This window comes from Microcebus murinus, chromosome 15 (genome assembly GCF_040939455.1).
Source record: "Microcebus murinus isolate Inina chromosome 15, M.murinus_Inina_mat1.0, whole genome shotgun sequence".
NCBI lineage: Eukaryota > Metazoa > Chordata > Mammalia > Primates > Cheirogaleidae > Microcebus > Microcebus murinus.
In genome coordinates, this window is record NC_134118.1 from 5,479,923 (window position 1) to 5,499,572 (window position 19,650).

General features: G+C 39.0%; 1 protein-coding gene across 9 annotated transcripts in view; it reads left to right on the top strand.

The window, feature by feature from the left end:
* The first annotated feature begins 96 nt into the window (after positions 1-96).
* The window catches only part of FARS2 (phenylalanyl-tRNA synthetase 2, mitochondrial), a 520,217-nt gene continuing 500,663 nt past the window's right edge, over positions 97-19,650 (top strand). For all 9 annotated transcript variants that reach the window (XM_076010445.1, XM_076010446.1, XM_076010448.1 and 6 more), the window contains exon 1: positions 97-276. The gene's annotated coding sequence lies outside the window, so the exon portion shown is untranslated. The remainder of the gene's footprint in view (positions 277-19,650) is intronic.

A 19,650-nucleotide genomic window follows, 5' to 3' on the forward strand; every position in this document is an offset into this window, starting at 1 on the left:
GTACAGGGTTTCGCGGCTTTTGCCAGGCTGGGGCACGCAGCTTGAGGAACGTGAGGGTGACGGGTCAGGGTCTCCCTGGTACTCGGGCTCCGCTCTGGGCGACCGGCTTAGGGGCCTCCGGGGCAGGGCCTACTTTCTGTCAAAATGGCAGCGCCCAGCCTGTACGGGAGCCTCTGAGGTGGGAGTGTAATATCCCTGCCGGTAGCACCCAGCGAGTCTGCCTGCCTCACTTCTGACTTTGAAACACCCCGGGTCTAGGTACCTGGCGAGCGGTGGGTGAGTGCCAGCCTCGCTGCAGAGTAGGGGTTCGACGTGGGCGGCTGGGGTGGTAGGTAGGGAGTTTGCACAGGCCATGGATTTTTCCCTTTTGTGGATGTTTTTGCTTTGAAGTAAAAAATCCACATGGTTTTGTAATCGAATAAATACGTACAAAAGGCGGAGCAGCCTGGGTGGTAGACTTGGGTAATTAATTGGGGACCTTTAGGGCTTTAGGTATGCTGCATGAAGCTGAACAAGTTTTTTGTCGTGACTTTTCTCAGAAGACTTCAACTTTTCTGAATCACCTTTGTTAAAGTGGTGGATAAAGTTAGTTCTGATCCTTGAGCATGGGACTAGGCGCAGGGAAGCCTCAGCCAGTTCTAGTTACTGTGTTTGCAAAGCACTTCTCTTATTTTTGAAATCTTGCTTTATATAATCGTTAGGAAGAGCCGCACTTTTCTTCCCCAAACACAATGAGGAGTAACTTTATACATAGAAAACAAGTTTGTATTAACATCTGTCTTGCAAATGTTGGGTCACAGTTGTGTTCTCGTTTTCGTTTATCTGGTTTTGAAACAACGCTTGCTGGATATCGAAGCAACTTCGTATTTTCGGAAACTTTAAGGGCAGGAAACACTTCTGTGACCTTACTGTTCTTTTTTTTTTTTTTTTTGAGACAGCGTGTCACTCTTTTGCTGGCGCTAGAGTGCCATGGCGTCAGCCTAGCTCGCAGCAACCTCAAACTCCTGGGCTCAAGTGATCCTCTTGCCTCAGCCTCCATGGTGGCTGGGACTGTAGGTGCACACCACGATACTCAGCTAATTTTTTTCTATGTTTAGTAGAGACGAGGTCTTGCTCCTGATCAGGCTGGTCCTTAACTCCTGAGCTCAAGCTATTCTCCCTCCTGGGCATCCTAGAGCGCTGGTATTACAGGCATGAGCCAACATGCCTGGCCTTACTGTTCCTCAGTATACTTGCAACCTGGTGTCTGCATCCAAATATACTTACTAGTCATGTTGCAATGGCATATTAAAAAGGGCATTGAAGAGAAAATACTTTTATTGAAATCCCTTTAAGCCCCCTGTCTGATTTCTTTAAATCTTATACATCTGTGAGTTTAAAAATAGACATTTTCGCAGGATGGTAGATCTGTCACTTTTGAGTTGGTCAGGTGATCGGGCAAGTCTAGCCTCAGATGTATTGAAAGCGCTTTTAATATTTTAGTTAGTTGGCATTTCCTAAAGGATCCCAGCCCAAGGGAATCGCACATTGTTACAGAGTAAGATACAGAGCTATTGTCTCTTAATGTGATACCCTGTTGAATGCTGATGATGATACAAGACACTTGGGAAAGCTATTACGTTAAGGCAAGTTACTGATAGAGAAAGCTATTCTATCTATCAGAGTGAGAAGGAAAAACATAAGAATTATTTTGGCTTGTTTAAAAACAGTAGAGATTACATTATTATATTTTGTTTTTGTCTTGAAGGTGAAGTTGGAATAATTACTATGTGTACTTTTTATGCCTAATTATCAAGGAATTTAATCGTTAATGTATATAGTTGATTTATCTAAATGATATAACTTTGTTGTAATCAAATAAGATGTTTCCAAATAAATATGTAAAATTTAAATAGTTTGGGTAGCCTACTCATCTGTTAGGCAATAGCTGAAGTTAGGATAGTGGTAGCTTCCTAGTAATTTGAAGGTAAATCTTCACAAAAATACTTTATTATTTTATTTGAAATGATTTACCAGAGTGCTAGATATCATTGCTTTGAAAGACTAATAAAAAACATATTCCAAAGCTAATTCTCCATTTTTGCACATCTTCATTGCAGAGATAAGTTTTTTGTTTGTTTCTTTTTTGTTTTTAAACAACAATTCTGTTTCAGATTGTGAGTAGAATTGGGCCAGAAGTTGAGACTGGACTTTACTCATATGTCCTTTAATATTCATTCTAATCTGGGCTGAGATTTTTCTTAGGTAATTAAACTAGGGGATATCACATAGGCCTCAAAATGTAAAAATTTCTTTAGTGTTCACTTATCCATAGTAGTTATCAACTGTCTATAGTTCTTTACCTATGTAAAATTATTATATTAAACTTAGGGTTGTCAATGAGCACTTAATGTTTTGTGAAGAGAAATTTCTCTAATCAAAATAAGCTGTATAACAGCAATTTCCTGTCCTTAAGATTACATATCAAAATTATGTGTAAAGTAAATCTCTTATAGAAGACATAACTCATTATTTGCAAATTATTCTATACTCCATACATGGATCTACATATTATGCGTATTTTTCATTTATTTTTATTGATCATTGTAATAGAATATGAAGCCAGAAGAGACCTTAGGCATCAACTCACTCATTTGTGTAGATGAGCAAACTAAAGCCCTTTTCCTCCCTCATTCATTCATTCAATATTTATTGAACATTTCATAAATACCATACATTATATAAGATGATAAAATGATAAACGACCCCCACCCCTATGAAACTGGTACGTGACTAGATAAACAAAGCAATAATTTATTTTTGACTGACACTATGATAAGAGTAACATTGCCAAATGCTAGGGGAGTACAGAAGAGGGATGTTCAACCAGCATTTTGACCTAAGGGAAGGCTTTCTGTCCTAGAAGGTGTATCCAGGATGAGTAGTAAGAGCCAGATGAGGAATGTGCTAAATTAGAGTGTATATTCCAAGTATATATTCCAAGGTGTATATTCCAAGCATGGGGCATGAGGGAGTAGGATCTATTTAGGGAACTGTGAGTGTTTTGGAGTGGTGGGAGGTGGGAAGGGAGTGACTTTCTATCAGACCACAGAAGTGATTAGCCAGCTTTATTTTAGTTGTGTTCTCCCTTTTTGGAATTAGTCATTTCTTCTCTTATGCATTGGCTGCGTTATATAAGTCAAGTAGAACTTAACAGCTGAGCTATTGAAATGCAGATTAGTTATCCAGGTATTGATAGGGTTTTGTTTCAAACCGTGATTTTGAATCCTATATTCCAGGAACACTAAAATTTTATTTATTTCTTTATCTGTGTTTTTAACAGATGGTTGACCAGCCTGTTAGTTCAAGTCACTGTTCTTATAATATCTTGAGGGCTATAACTCAAATACAGATTCCGTTTCTAGGAGTTTATAGTTTAAATGCATTTGCACATAATTAGAATATAAGATAGGAAGTATAGAGTACTGCAAGGAAAGGACTGCTGAAGCATTGTGGAGTCTCAATGAAAGCTCTCTTGTGTCCCTGATGCTTGGGCTACACCTCAGACCAACAGCCAACAGGGTTGAAGCCCAGGCCTCAGGGAATTTTTTTTTTTTAATTCCCTAGATGATTGGTTATAGCCAGGGTTGAGAAACATTGATCTGTAGGAATTAAGGGCTTTATCGAGGAGCTAGTGTTTGTGTTGGGCTTGAGAGAATTTAAGTTTGAGCTGGGCTTTGAAAGGAATGAGAGGATTTGGATATGTGGTTGTGGTGGTAAGATGGCTGCTGTAAGAGGAAGATTTACCCTTTATCTTGGAAAGAGTAAAGGAGAGACCTTGAGTGACAGGTAGGGGGAAAAATAATCATGCCTAGAGAACACCTGACAGAGCTCTGGCCAGAGCTGGAGAGTGCATGAGGGTGGGAACAGGGAGATCCAATGGAAAGGTAATATATCAGCTTTCATATATGTTAGGCACGAGATCAGCTGAGTCCTTACGTGCTCTCAGTTAATCCTTCCACAACCTGATGGGAGAGCTCCTTTTCCCATTTAAGGAAAGAGGAGCTGGGAGGTTAGGTTATTTAGCCAGAGTCAGACAGTTAGGAAGCAGCTAGGTGGACTTTGGCTCAGGATGTGATCTGTGTAGCTGTGATGCTATACTGCCTCACAGATGGTCTTCAGTGCTAGCTTCAGGAATTTGGAGTTTATTATTTTTTCTTGGATAACATGGATAAATTTTAGTCATATTTAAATTTTAATTTAGTTGGATTTTCACTTATTTGTAAAGCTAACTGATTTGAATACGAAATATAAATATTCAGGGAATCTCAAATGTTGATTTTTATACTAGCTTTTTAGTCATTTAAGATAAATTTACATTTTTTTCTATTAACATGTCTTTGAAAAGACTTAGTGCCTTTTTTAGGTTGTCTATTTATGTGTGTGTGAGACATTTCCTCTTGGGGGATTCTCTGAGACTCACATTTATATAGAAGTTCTTTTCAAATATACTTATGTAAATCTGTTCTCTGTTTTGAGAAATTTAGAAACCTATGGTATGTTGCAACTAGACAATCTAGCTTCATTGATTGGAGCTAAGGATTCCCTTACTTGTGGGCAATAGCAATAAAATTGACAATTGGTTTTATGTAAAGTATATCAAATGTCACTTAGGTCTAGAGGATTTTTTTTTTTTTTGAACACATTAATTCTTTTTATTGTAAAGAAAAGAAACCTTGTTTCCTACAACAAACTCCCACCAAGGTGGGAATTCTTTCACACTGTGATTTGCAATAAGCAATTACAGATCACTTTAATTCTTTTTCTTCCTACTTATGGGATCACTATTTTAGAAATAATGTTTTTGAATTATCTGGATATTTTAGAATGATTTGCTAATCAGTAGCTATAGGTGATGATAATGATAGTTATTAATTATTTAGAATTTATTTTCTCTTCCAGGAACTTTGCCAGGGATTTTACCAATATCTCATTTTAGTGATTTTTCTAAAAGTCCTGATAGACTTCTTTGGATGGGAATAATAGGTACCATCTCTTGTTTGCTCAGATCACTTGGTTGCTTACAGAAAACACTTAGGATTTTTGGTGTTGACTCTTTGCTTAGAAAAACCAGCCTAGGCCCAGCGAGGTGGCTCAGGCCTGTAATCCTAGCACTCAGGGAGGCTTAGACTGGAGGATTGCTCAAGGTCAGGAGTTCGAAACCAGCCTGAGCAAGAGCGAGACCCTGTCTCTACTAAAAATAGAAAGAAATTAATTGGCCAACTAAAAATATAGAGAAAAAAGTAGCTGGGCATGGTGACACATGCCTATAGTCCCAGCTACTAGGGAGACTGAGGCAGAAGGATCACTTGAGCCCAGGGGTTTAAGGTTGCTGTGAGCTAGGCTGACACCATGGCACTCTAGCCCAGGCAACAGAGTGAGACTCTGTCTCAAAAAAAAAAAAAAAAAGGAAAACCAGCCTATGTTTTACTAATCATTGAAGAAATACTAGATTTTGTGTCTTAACTGAGTTCTGGTCTCTCAGAAGGATGATATATGTATCTTTCATACTGTACTGGAGACTACTATTAACAATAAAAGCTATACAGAGAATTCGTGATTTCTTTGCCATTATAGTGACTACATGATTTAATGTTTTATAACTTTTTAATCTAAACATTTATTTGCAGAACTCAACTGAAGCAATTCAGTTTGGCAAACCAGTAATCTATATGTGTAATTGTGAGTTTCAGTTAACTAATAATGTTTAAGAGTAATAAAAACCTGGCTTGTGTGATGTGGATTATAGTCATATTGTTAGACAATAAAACAGTTTGCTTTAGTTAATGAGGATGAGTTTTGGGGAAGAATTATCTTTTTAAGAATTCCTAGAATTATGCAGTGCAGGGGAAAGTAAAATGGAAAAGACATGAAATAGAAGAAAGCTTAGCAGGTGACGAACCGTGTTTCCCTGAAAATAAGACAGGGTCTTATATTTATTTTTCTTCAAGAAGACACCCTAGGGCTTATTTTTAGGGGATGTGTTATTTTTTTAGTATGGTACAGCAGTATACATTTATTCAAATATAGTTAAGTCATCTTATTCTGGAACATCATCATAACTTTCCAAACCCCGAATTCCATCCTGAATTTCTTGGGACTCTATTTCCTTTAGAACCGTTGGGCCCAATCTTTCATGTAGAGCAATAGAGCTCTCATGGGGCAGATAAGAAGGGCTGCTCCTCTTCTTTACCACTCCTGGAGGAAATGCATGATACTCTGCATAGCCACGCCCATCACTAGGTCTTATTTTTAGGGTAGGGCTTATATTGTGCAAATGCTTAGAAATCCTGCTAGGGCTTATTTTATGGGCAGGTCTTATTTTTGGGAAAACATGGTACTTTCATCTCTTTCTTGACATTTTGAGGTAAGAACATGCTATCAAATCTTTGAGCACTTTGAAACAAGTGCATGTGCCTGAGTATTTATAAGTTTAAGCCCCCTTACAAATCCCATTCACGCCCTTGGCTTCTGTGTGCTGTGAGAGTTGAGTGTAATGGTAATTTTGGTACAGCTTTCATTTGTAGAGCTCCAGTCTTCAAAGAATTCCAAGTAAACTATCCTTGGTTAATACATTTCAGGACTTGAGTGTGGTTCATGAGAACTCTCCAAGTTGAGTGTGTATGGCTCTTTTATAAAAACTTTTGGCACATGGGTGCCAAATTACAGTTTTTCCTAAAAATCCTTTTCTGTTGTCTTGAGAGCTGTTTGAAAATAAAATGCTCATTATAAATAAGTACTGGTCCTCAGGTATGTTCTTTAGATTTATAAGAATTGATGTCACCACACTGTAGACAGTAATTTCTATGCTACACTCCCCTCTAAACCCTGCAGAATTTTTAGGATAAAGTATAAACTTTCTAACACAACCTATAAGACCCTGAGGAGTATGGCCCCTACCTACTTCTCCAGCCCCGTATCATACCTTATTCTTTCACATGTTTTCTTTTCTCTACTACCCTGGAGGCCTTTGTAAATGCTGATCCAATTATCTGGAATGTCCTTCTTTTTCTTCGTAATTATTCTTTAGACCTCAGTTTAAGAGAAGCTCACTCAAATATACCTTCTCTGACTTGGGTAAATCTTCCTCTTTAAAGCTCCTTTGTTATTGTGAACTGCTTTTCTGCCCAGTGACTACAGTTGCAAGTAACAGGAATCCCAAGTCAAGTTGATTTAAACTAACATATTTGCTTTATTGTCTCCTGTGTCTTGAGAATTCAGAAGCTAGGTATGCTTTAGGGTTAATTGGTTTGAATGGTGTTGCCAAAGACCAGGTTTTGTCCTTTTCTCTATTTTGTTTTCTCCAATGTCAACTTAATCCTCAGGTTGGCATCCTCTCTTGGTTGTGGAAGGCTGCCAACAATTCTGGGGTACTTGTTTCCAGAACCTCAGAGAAGTAAGAAAGCTTCTGGGCCAGGAGTGCCTAGTAGTCCTCTGTGTTAATCTCAGTGGCCCTCAATGAGTGGTGTGCTCATCATTTCTGAATCAGTTACTAGCCAGGGAAAGGTCGTGATTCTTTTAGGCTTGAGCCACTTGCCTAACTCCTAGAGGCAAGGGTGGGGGCAGGTGCCCCCAAAGTATGCAGGCTGTGAAAGTTGGGGGATGAGTATGTAAGCATGGGGATCACACAATGAAATGAAAGAGAAAGGGGAATTATTTTTTTAAAAGGCAACAAAGCTCATTAGAGCTGTCTTGCCAGTTATGTATTTTTTTGTGTGATTACTTGATTATAATTTTCTGTGATAGTAAGCTGTGTATTCCACAAGAACAGGGACTGTGTCTGTTTTTGATTACCATTGTTTCCCTAACACTTTGCACCTACCTGTGCACATAGTAGATGGTCATTAATAGCAGTGGCACAATGAATCAATCACATAAGTTCTCAATGCTGTAGTCCCCCTTATCTGCAGTTTTGGTTTCCATGGTTTCAGTTACTCACAGTCAGCTACAGTCTGAAAATATTAAATGGAAAATTTCAGAAATACATAATTCATGTTTTCATGTTTTATATCACGTGCCATTTTGGTTCTGAGTAGTAGGATGAAATCTCTTGCGGGAGGTGTGAATCCTCCTTTTGTCCAGGGTCTCCACAATGCTAATTAGTCACTCAGTAGCCATCTGGGTTATCAGATGGACAAATCACAACAAGAAGGGTGAGTGCAGTACAATGAAACATTTTGAGAGAGAGAAATCACACTCACATAACTTTTATTATAGTATATTATAATTGTTTTATTTTATTATTTTTTTCTAATTTAATGAGTTTTTTTAACTTTTCAAAAAATATAGTAACCACCATCTTATGCAAAAACAATATCAGAAACAATTGTATAATTAAAGGAGAAAATACAATCAGAGAACAGGCAGAAAAATATCGATATAATATTACGATTAAAATAGTTTATATTTTTCTTATCCCAGATTCTTTATTTTTAAATATTGGTACATTATAGTTTGTGTTCGTGGCTTCTGGCTGGGGGCTCAGCTTTCCAAGGGCTTAGCTTTCCAGCCTACTGGAATGGCCACCCACATGCTGCAACCCCTTATGAGAAATAAAGCTCTCAAAAAAAAATTGGTGCTATATATTTATTTTTTTTGAGGTACATGTGATAATTTAATGCATATAATCTATAAAAATCAAATTAGTGTAATTGGGATATCTGTCATCTTAAATATTTGTTTTTGCTTTATGCTAGAAACATTTGAATTATTCTCTTCTGGCTATTTTGAAATATACAGTAGAATATTATATACTATAGTTACCCTACTGATTTATCAAACACTAGGTCTTACTTCTTCTGTTAAACTGCATTTGTACACATTAGTCAAACTCCGCATTCCCCCTCTTCCCTGCTCTTCCCAGCCTCTTGTAACCACCAGTCTATTCTCTATTTTCATCAGATCTACTTTTTTTAAGCTCCTACGTATAAGTGAAAAACGCGATATTTTTCAGTCTGTTCTTGGCTTATTTCACTTAACATAATGACCTCCAGTTTCATCCATGCTGCTGCACATGACAGGATTTCATTTGTTTTTGTGGCTGAATGATAATCCATTGTGTATATATGCCACATTTTCTTTATCCATTCATTCACTGATAGGCCCTTAGGTTGATTCCAAATTTTGGCTATTGTGAATAGTGCTGCAATAAACATGGGAGTGAAGATATCTGTCATATATTGATATCGTTTCTTTTGGTTATATACCAAGCTGTGGAACTGTAGTTATAGTTTTAGTCTTTTAAGGAACCGCTATACAATTTTCCATGGTGGGTATACTAATTTACATTCCCATCAACGGTGTGTAAGTGTTCTTCCATGTCTACATCCTTGCCAGCATCTGTTATTCCCTGTCTTTTTGACACCAATTTAAATTGCACCCTCCTGATTTTATTATTTTTTTCTTATGACATCTTATTTTTACCTTAACTTTTGCAATTTAAAATCATGTGTCTGCATAATGGTAGGTTATTGGTTTAATGTAGATTCTCCCACCAGATTGTCAATTACATGAAGGCAGGACTATATGTGTTTTGCTCATCATACAGGCAACATGCCTAGTAGGTGCTCAGTAAACATTTGTTGAATGAGTTAATGAAGGAAAATAAGCCTAAAATCTTTGGATTTCTGCATCTTCCTTCCATAACCACTAGCAATGTTAGGAAATATGAGATGTTCAGCTACAACATAGATTTTATTGTTGTTTCACTTATATTGCTCCTTACTGGTCAGGATTTAGGTTAAGGTTTTATGTTGTTAGATTTGAATTTTCTTTGCTATGATGGAAAATATAATAGGATTAGCATAGTTACTTAGCATACTAACTGTGTCAGTTTCTTTAGAAGAGTGATATATGTTGTGGGTAATTTTTCTCTTATGATTTCTTCTCCTAGGATTTTGCATTATCCTAAAACAAGCTTTATTGACACTATTTTTAGAATTTGATGTGAATACCTCTGGTAGTGAATATTTTTATTTTATGTTTTAGAAGCATGGGAATAATTATCATTTTAGCAGGTTCTTGTGCTTGTTTATTAGGCACATTATTTAAAACTGCATTTAGAATTTCTGTATTTTCTTTCTAAAAAAGTAGTCTTGGGAGAGGTCATATGAGTTATTGACACAAGTTACTGACTTGCAAAGGAAATACTTTTAATAAATTTTTTTAGTTTCAACATGTTATAATTCTAGATAGTTGGTATTTTACTGTGTCTAGGGAGATTTATTGTGCTTTTTTTTTTTTTTTGAGACAGAGTCTCACTCTGTTGCCTGTGCTGGAGTGCCATGGCGTCAGCCTACTTCACAGCAACCTCAAACTCCTGGGCTCAAGCAATCCTCCTGCCTCAGCCTCCTGAGTAGCTGGGACTACAGGCATGCACCACCATGCCTGGCTAATTTTTTCTATATATATTTTTAGTTGTCCAGCTAATTTCTTTCCATATTTTTTCAGTAGAGATGGGGTCTCGAACTCCAGTGCTCAAAGGATCTGCCCAGAATGTTTGGATTACAGGTGTGAGCCACCGTGCCTGGCCTTATTGTGCATTTTTGAAATGATCGTAAATGCTGTATGTATATGATAGTAAGGTAGAAAACCTGACTAGGCTTTTGTCAATTTGGTTGCATTTCACAGCCTATGTCATTATTAATTTGCATACCCTTGTGTTTTAGAGCCTTCCAAAATTAGGGAGTCTTCCACTCTCATGACAAGGCTGTAGGTTGTTTTGTTTGCAAAGAAATAGCAAAGACTTAGAAATTGCAAGAACCAAGAATTGGCCCATGAAAAAACTTCACTTCCCTTTTATTCCCTATAGAATGTCTGCATCCTCAATGCCTTCTGCCCAGAGGTGGGATTCTTCAGTTGTGTGGATTGCTCTAGATCCCCAAACTGATGTGGCTCCATGGGCAGTAGGAGATCAAGGGTGTGAGGCACAACAAAAGGGTGTTCTTTGTTTAAGGTTGAATCTGTTTGTTAGTGATTAGTTGTCTCTACTTAAGGTACTAAGGTGTGGGAAGAAGGAATGTGTTCATTTAATACAGAAATTGTGGGCGCATGGTTATACCTAATCTCAATCTTATTTTATATTGTTTGAGCTTCTAAAACAAGCTCCAGAATATTAACAGGAACATAAAAAAGCAATCAGACATTTCAATGCAGGAGATTTTAGCAGGGGATTTGCAGAGTTTTCAAGTCTTTGTCTCTTTTTTTCTGTAGCCAGTGCTTTGGAAGGGGCCTATAACTGCTTTTCTTGGATTACGATGGTCGTTGTCTGTTAACTCAATCTGTTTCTCATAAAAAGGAAAAATGATTACATGTCAGTATGACATGGTCTTGGGCTTCATGTAGGAGATTTACCTGAGGGTCACAGACAATACTGAGTTCCCTTCCTTCTCAAACAATTTTTAATTGATTTTCTGGCATTGCAAAAGGCATTTGAGATACATTCTTTCTTGGTTGTCATACTAACTGAATGAAGTAGACATTATTACTCATATTTTACCTTAAGCAAAAATCAAATCGCCTATTACTCCCAAAGCTTAGAACATTTAAATATAATAAGTGGCCCTAGTTCACATGGCAGATTTGATATTAATATTTGAACCAAGAACTGTTTGATTGTCAAATGTTTGTATCTTCCAGACTATGCCATTCCATATTTTATTTGGTGTTTCATGCTTAAAAGTAGTCCTGAAAAACTAAAAAATAACTTATACTTTAGTCTTTTTTTCTGTAATTAGCATGCTGCTACACCAGGTAAGCATTTGACCTCTGAGTAAGCTTTACCTTTCAAGCCCTAGTTGTCCAAGAATTGGGTTATTCTCTGACTCTGTGCTTGAAAAAGTACAATTGGTGTGTAGTTGCTTTAGTAGGATTTTAGGAAATGATCATTACTATGCATACAATATACATATACAATTCAATGTTTGCTACTTAATCAGAAATTTGATGAAACTTGAGTTTTGGTTTTGTATTTTGTTAGAATCTTTCCCAACCTTTTTCTTTTTTCAGCTTCAGTATCATTTTTTTTCCCTTGCTATATTGCAAGTTCTGCAATTTTAGCCTGAGGAATATAAATTTTAAAAGATTTGCAGTCCTGTCAGCTCAATTGTTTACGACTGTGGTTTCCAACTTGCATGCTAATGTTAGGCAGTTGTGGGAGCCACAGAAAGAAGGGTTTATGAATCCCTGTGGGCCCCCAATATCATCTGCAGATTAAACACTTTCTAACATATGTACGTCCTCCCCTTTTTCAACAAATGCAGACAGTGTAGTGATTATGAAAATATGCAGTGATTAAATGCTATTGTGATTCATTAATGCTTTCAAGTAATTTTGAATTATACAGTGAATGGTGAATGCGTATGTCTGATCTTGTGGGAGGTTGGATACTTTTTTCAAAGTTAAAACTAATCCTCAGGCTAGAAGAGCTTGGGAACCCCTGGTAAAGTAATAAGCAGGCCAGGATGTTTCTGCCATATTAACCATATGGCTGCCATCTCTTCCATGGTTACAGAGCATCTTCTTTTCCATCATATGGCAGAAACATGTTCTCTCATCACTTTGTGGACAGTCTCTTGGGTCAGGTTATTCTTGGCTCTCTCTCCTTTTTATAAATACAAGCAGTCAATAAACTCCATCTATTTTGCCTCTAGCTCTGATTTTTGTTTATGTGCTGAACAATATATTATCAGCAGATATATACTGAAATAAATTGTTAGACTGACTGCCCCTTGCATAGGATTCAATAACTATTTGCATAGTATTCAATAAATATTTGCTAATTGACTGATCTGTAATTCAATGAAATACCTTATTAGTGCTGTACTTTCAAGATTTATTGGTGTCTCTTGATTTTCTTATTTCTTTTCCTCTCAAAATTAGATTTCTTTCATGTTGCAGGATTCTTATGTTTGAAGCTAAGTAATGCAAACTTTAAAATGTATGTGGTTCTGTTCTGATAGTCAGTTTGTCCTCCTCATGCCTCTGATGCTCCTGGTTCATGTACTCATCACATACTACTAAGCATTATCTTTTAAAATGTTTGTTATGTACCCTGTGTTGGGTAGCTGCTCTAGATGTTAACTTATTATATTTAGTACTCATAATGATCCTATAGAATCAGGAAACATAAATTGTAAGTGAGCTGGCTGGGATTTGGTGTCAAACATGTTTTATTGGCTGAACTTCCTCCATAATCTCAATTTTAAGCATTTCTTTGACTCTGCTATTCCTACATCAGCTGATTCCCTTTGTTCCCACTACTCCACAATTCTTTGAAACCTCTAAGACTTACAATTCATTGGTCTTACCACCTTTTCATTGTGTGATATTCCTCTCACATCCTTACTTCCCTCTTTAGCTAGCCTAGATGCCATGTTCACTGCTGTTTAATAACATACTGCTTTAGACTGTAGTTACCAGTTCCAATTATTTCCCTATTCTGCTTTGTTGATATGTGCGTTTATTAGTAGAACTGATTTATAATGTAAGGAAGAAAGCTTATAGGTATATGTATGCCTGGCTTCCCCTCTATAGATTTCTACCTGTGATTTGGTGATATTGTATATGTAACCAATATTTTGAACTAGCATAACCCATGAGATATAAGTCAAACACAATTTGTTCCCCCAGTGTCCCTTTAAAATTGTGTTCAGGAACACTTATTCTCATTTACAGAATGAAGGGTTGCTTGATTCTAGAATCACAATAAAGCCAACTGAGATCTTTCAACTATTAAAAAATGTGATCAATGAGGGTAATCTTTTTCTGCCTTTGGGTGAAAACTTACTTCTTTCCTTACCCACTTCCTCTGCAAAGGACCCAGAAATGGGAAGGGGTGGAAGCATATGGCTGGCTCTTTTTCTTTCTCTCATCTTTTCCCCCTAAGCCTACTGTCTACTACTTAGCCCCCTGCCAGGGTTGAAGAGTGGGGAACAGAGACTAAAGGGACATAACAGTTCTGCATAAGCTGGGTAGCCTAGTACTCTAGATGTCTGATGGCTTTTTCCTGGGTTCTTTAGAAGATCCCCTGCTGAATCCTTCCAACTTCAACTTTCTTGAATTAGGCAATTCTTCTTTGGCTTGTTATGCCTCCTTTTGTTCTTCTGAGTTCCCCTCCACAGAAGAAATGTTATTGTTGGTATCCTCTCACCTGCCCAGGTGCTTTCTTGGGCAAGATTTAGAGTGGCTTAGTGCTGGCTCTCTCCTGTACTGCCCATGCCTGGCCCTTTAGACGCACCCACTGCTGGTAGGTACAATGACTCCTCTTTGCATATTTGGATGGATCGTAGTCCTACAGTTGCAGAAATGATTTTCACCCATTGTATATTTTGTTATATGACATTTATTCATTTTCGCCTCTTCAAAATTTCAGTTTAACACCCTGACATACAAGTTTTCTGAAAATGGTACATACTCATTATTTAAGAATCCAAACACATTAGAAAATGAGAGAGAGGCAATTAAGCCCCAAGTCTTTTAACTAGAAACAGTGGTTAATATTTAGTAAATATTCTAATTACCTTTATGAATTTTTATATAGATGGATGGAAGGATGGATGGCTAGAAAGTAAAAAAAAAAAAAAAAAAGACCTCGGGGTGGTAGTTTTAAAAACATTTCATTTTATGCCAACATGGTGGCACTTGCCTAAAGTCCCAGCTACTTGGGAGGCTGAAGTATGAGGATTGACTGAGCCTGGGTTCAAGGCTGAAGGAGTTATGATTGCACCACTATGCTCTAGCCTGGGCGACACAATGTGACCCTGTCTCTAAAAAGAAATTAAAAAACAATCTAATTTAACTTAAATATAACAGAAGAGAGAGAAATTATGAAATTGAGGGAATTCCTGAACTTCAAACCAATCATGAAACACTGATATTTGGATCATTATGATTTTTTGACAGGATATTTTGGTTTTACTTGGTCCATATGGTTGTTTTGAAAGATGAAAAAAAGGAGTGCATTTGCATTTTCTCCAACCTTTCCTCCTTCTACCCTTTGATTTGTTATATTTTAGTTTTTATGTTGTTAAGCTTTTTACCTGGAACTTCCTGTTCTGTTACCATCTACTCCAGTGGTTGTTTAGCCATACTCTTCTAAGTGGTGTCAGTGATCAACAACCAGTTCCTTTGTAACAGTTTTCCATATTTTGGGTATGTATTTTGACCAAGTTTTTTTTTCTAAGAAGAGTTTATCAGTATTATGTCCTTAATACTTGTGAGTTTGAAATTATTTGTGAGTTTGAGATTATTTGTTACTTGTTCTTGTGAGTTTGAGATTATTTGTTACTTTTATATTGAAAGAAATCATGGCTGGCCTTAAAACTGATGTCAGCTTGACTTTTATCTCCTAGGTAACTAGCTGCTTCTGCCTAATAATGTGGAATCTGGTTCCAGTTTCCATACTTTGAATCACTCTGCTGCCTTTCAGAGCTCGTGTGAAGAATTCTATTTCTGCATAGTTCAGTAACTTTACCAGGCTAATAGTGTTGATCATTACTTATTAATTTTTCCTGAAGCATGGTTTGCTTTTTTGATTTGCAGACTCAAATAAGTCTTAATTTTAGGAGAGATAACTTTTCTATGACTTTGAATATTTTCTTTTTGATTTTTGTTCTTTTGGAATACCAGTAATGTGAAGTTAGATCTGTCTTACATATCTAGCATCTTCTTTCTAGTTATGTATTTTTTTGTTTTTTGTTTTTTTTGAGACAGGGTTCATTGTGTCACCCAGGCTGGAGTGCACTGGTGTGATCATAGCTCATCGTGGCCTCAAACTCTGGGGCTAAAGTGATCCTCCTGCCTCAGACTCTCTGGTAGCTGGGACTATAGGCATGCGCCACTATGCCTGGCTAATTTTTTCTATATATTTTTAGTTGGCCAATTAATTTCTTTCTATTTGTAGTAAAGATGGGGTATCACTCTTGCTCAGGCTGGTTTTGAACTCGTGATCTTGAGTGATCCTCCAGCCTCGGCTTCCCAGAGTGCTAGGATTCAGGCGTGAGCCACCACACCCAGCCTCTGACTAGGTTTTTGTTTATGTTTATTTAACGTTTTGTTACTTCTAATATAAAACTCATTTTACATTAGTTTCATTTTTTTTCTTTATTTCTTGAGCTGTACCAGTTCATTTTTTTATCTTCTTTTGTCTTAAAATCTTTTTTTTTAAATCTCTTGTATGTCTTATTTGACTTGCCCCTCCCCAAGACTATTTTATCTTTTTATTTTTAAGCTTTAATTCCTTGGGTTGTGTCTGAACACTTAGTTTCCTGGAGTAATTTTTCTTCTGATGAACATTTTCTTCTTTTTTGCTCAGATTTTTTACTTTGTTTTTATCCACCGATGTGTATGGGTGGTCTTTGATTCAGTTTTCTGGTTATTACTTACCAGATTGGCCATCTCTCTCTGCTGAGCACAATTCCTGCAGCCTCCATTCTAGTCTGGATGTTTCCCACAGTCTGGGCGCACCTCACTTTGCTGTGTTCAGATCAGCGTGGCTTATGTTAAAAGCTCTGTTTGTTGTAATGTAGGGACTGCTGGTTTTCTGTCCCTCAACCCTACCTCATTGTGACACTGACTCACAGATAGGTTCTAGATATTAAAGATGGTGTACTTTGCTCTTCCCTCTTCTTCAGCTCCACCTCCCTCATGAGTTCCAGGGTGATGTGTATAACACATAGATATGTCATTGTATTGCTCTTTTAATTATGTTGACCTTACTTTTCATCTAGGATAAAAATCAGGTTCCTTAGCTCCTCATAACATGGCCTCAAACTCCCTTTCTCTCCCTGTTCTTTACCTCTCCCCCATTTGATCTCTGCACTCCATTCATCCTGGACTGCCTGCTTTTTCATCATCTTCATACTCTCTCCTCTGGTCCTTTGTACTACTTGGTTTTACATGCTACTGAGTGCAGTCTCCCCTAGGTAGAACTTTGCCGTCAAGATCACCAATGTACTGGCAGGTGTTTAATAACTGATTTTTATTGGGGGAGGCTGATTTGCAGTATTTGACCATGCTGGGTATATTTATGATCAATTTCAGGCTACCAACATGGAGCCACTGAATGTAGAATTGTGAGGAGATGTGCGTAATCTCTAATGGTGTGAGCTGTTAACCACTGAGGATTAACTTTTTGTGAAGTTGTTTTTGCTCTTACTTGCTTCTTCTTTTCCCCCATGGGAGTAGTCACTTCCTTCACTGTCCTCCAAAAGTCATATTGTCTTGTGGTTTAGATGGAGACATATATATTTCTTGCTCCTAGTTCCCTTATAGTCTGTGAGCCCCTTCAGGGCTATGACCAATTCTTAGTTATGGTATAGTGCCAGATACTCAGTTTGCCAAACCAGTGTAACAGTGTTATTGGTAGTGATGTTTCAGATGAGTGCATGCAGATGGATCTTTGTAGACCTGCTCTTCTTACCGAAAAAATAAATTATTGATGTTTATATGCTATTTTCTTATATACCTCTACTTCTCTTATTTTAACCATAATAACAATTATATAAAATTATCTGTAAGTTGCTAGATTTAACAAGTCAGATATAAGTCAGGTGGAAAACTGGCTGCTTTTTTTTCCCTGTCAATCAATGACAGTTTTTTGTCAGTTGATCACACATCTCAGCTTTTATATCACTTAGTTGCAAAAGTGTTTGACAGAGATTTCATATATGAATCTCATTATAATTTAACATGATTTGTTTGCTGGTTAGTAATTGGATCTTTACTTTCATTGAGTGCCCCTTTGAGACTTGGTCAGATAATGGTAACCCCAAGATTTGGAAGGTTATTACAGCTCATTATACTGATGCAGAAAATGTCAGGCGCCGGGACCCTTGTAAGCCACTGGATTGGTGAACGGTGCAGACGGAGAACGTCACAAACGGTGTGGGCAGCAGGCTGAGATCTACGGTGTGGATGGCGAGGTGTGGATGGCGAGCGGACTGCACCCGGACGGTGGACAGCACCGAGCAGCATCTCTCTCCTTCAGCACCAAGAGCTGTTGGCCAAGGGCAATAAGCTTGCCGAGGCCTTGCTGAGGGAGGGGAAGCAGGGGCACTGACCCAGACCTCACTGTGACAGGCCTCCCGGCAGGTGCTGGCCTCCACGGTGCTGTTGGCCAAGGGCAATAGCAGGAGGCTGAGCAGGTGGGTGCTGGGCTTAGCAAGCTGGAGCGGCAGACCAAGGCCAGGACGTTGGACAAGGTAGGGTCCCTGGGACACGCCCGAGTGTATAGGCCTGTCAGTGGGATGTAAGAGGAACCCCATTGGCTCCTGGAGAGACAAGCCTGTCAGTGGGACAGAAGAGGAACCTGATAAGCTCTTAGGGTTAGGACCGTCAGAGGGATGGAAGAGGAGCCCCATCGGCTCCTGGGGTGTAGGCCTGTCAGTGGGACAGAAGAGGTGCCCCATCAGCTCCTAGGGAGATAAGCCTGTCAGTGGGGCAGAAGAGGAGTCCCATCGGCTCCTAGGTATAGGCCCGTCAGTGAGACGGAAGAGGAGCCCCATCGGCTCCTAAATATAGGCCTGTTGATTCGTAGGGTGTAGGCTCGTCAGTGGGACAGAAGAGGAGCCCCATCGGCTCCTAAGGACAGGGATCCCCCAGGGGAGGGAATGTATCTGAGTGGAACAGTGACTGCTTGTGGTCATTGTATTGGTAGCCCCACAGCTTCAGCTACGGGGTTTGAGTGGGTCCTAATCTGGGGTTCTGTGGTAACGGCATAACGGCGATTGCCAAGACGCGCCTAAGTTCCCTCAAGGGATGCAGCTAAGTGGACACCTGAGAGCAGGATAGGAGTGTTGTCAGGTGGCCTAGGGAACTGGAGTGCTGGTTAGGAGCTAGAGCAGGGATGAGAGTCTAGGCAGGGACAAGGTTCAGAAAAGGAATGGTGTCGGGTTGCATAGGGAACAGGAGCACTGGTAAGGAACCAGAGCAGGGACCAGAGTCTGGGCAGGGACAAGGGCCAGCAAAGGAGTGTTGTTGGGCAGTGTAGGGAACAGGAGTGCTGGATGAACATGGGAGGGTTTGAATCCAAGCCAACAGTTGTAAGGTGCATGCTGATAAGTTTCATGCATTCAGTATGGAGAGTGGTGACTGGGACTACATCTCCACCACTCGTCCACCAGTTGCAATCTGCCCCAGCCTTCCAGATCCCTCTACGTGAAATGCGAGGTCCGTCGCAGGTTTGGGATGATGGAACCATCCAGCTGGGGCAACCTGCCCTGTATTATCAGCCTTTCTTCATCACTGATCTATTGAATTGGAAGCTCCATACGCCATCCTACTTGGAGAAACCACAAGCCCTCATCGACCTCCTGGAGTCTATCTCCCAGACTCACCGTCCCACGTGGGAAGATTGTCGGCAACTCCTGCTGGGTCTCTTCAATACCGAAGAACGGCGTCGGATCATGACTGGAACTTGGAAGTGGCTGCAGGAATGGGCGCCGGTGGCCACCCTGGATGTGGAACAATGAGCATCACGAGCAGTGCCTGAGACCAACCCAGAGTGGGATTTCAACCCACCAGAAAGACAAGTGGCACTGGAGCGGTACCGAGAGGCTCTTCCCCAAGAAGTGTGAGAAGGGGCCAAAAAGCTGACCAACGTGAACAAGGTTA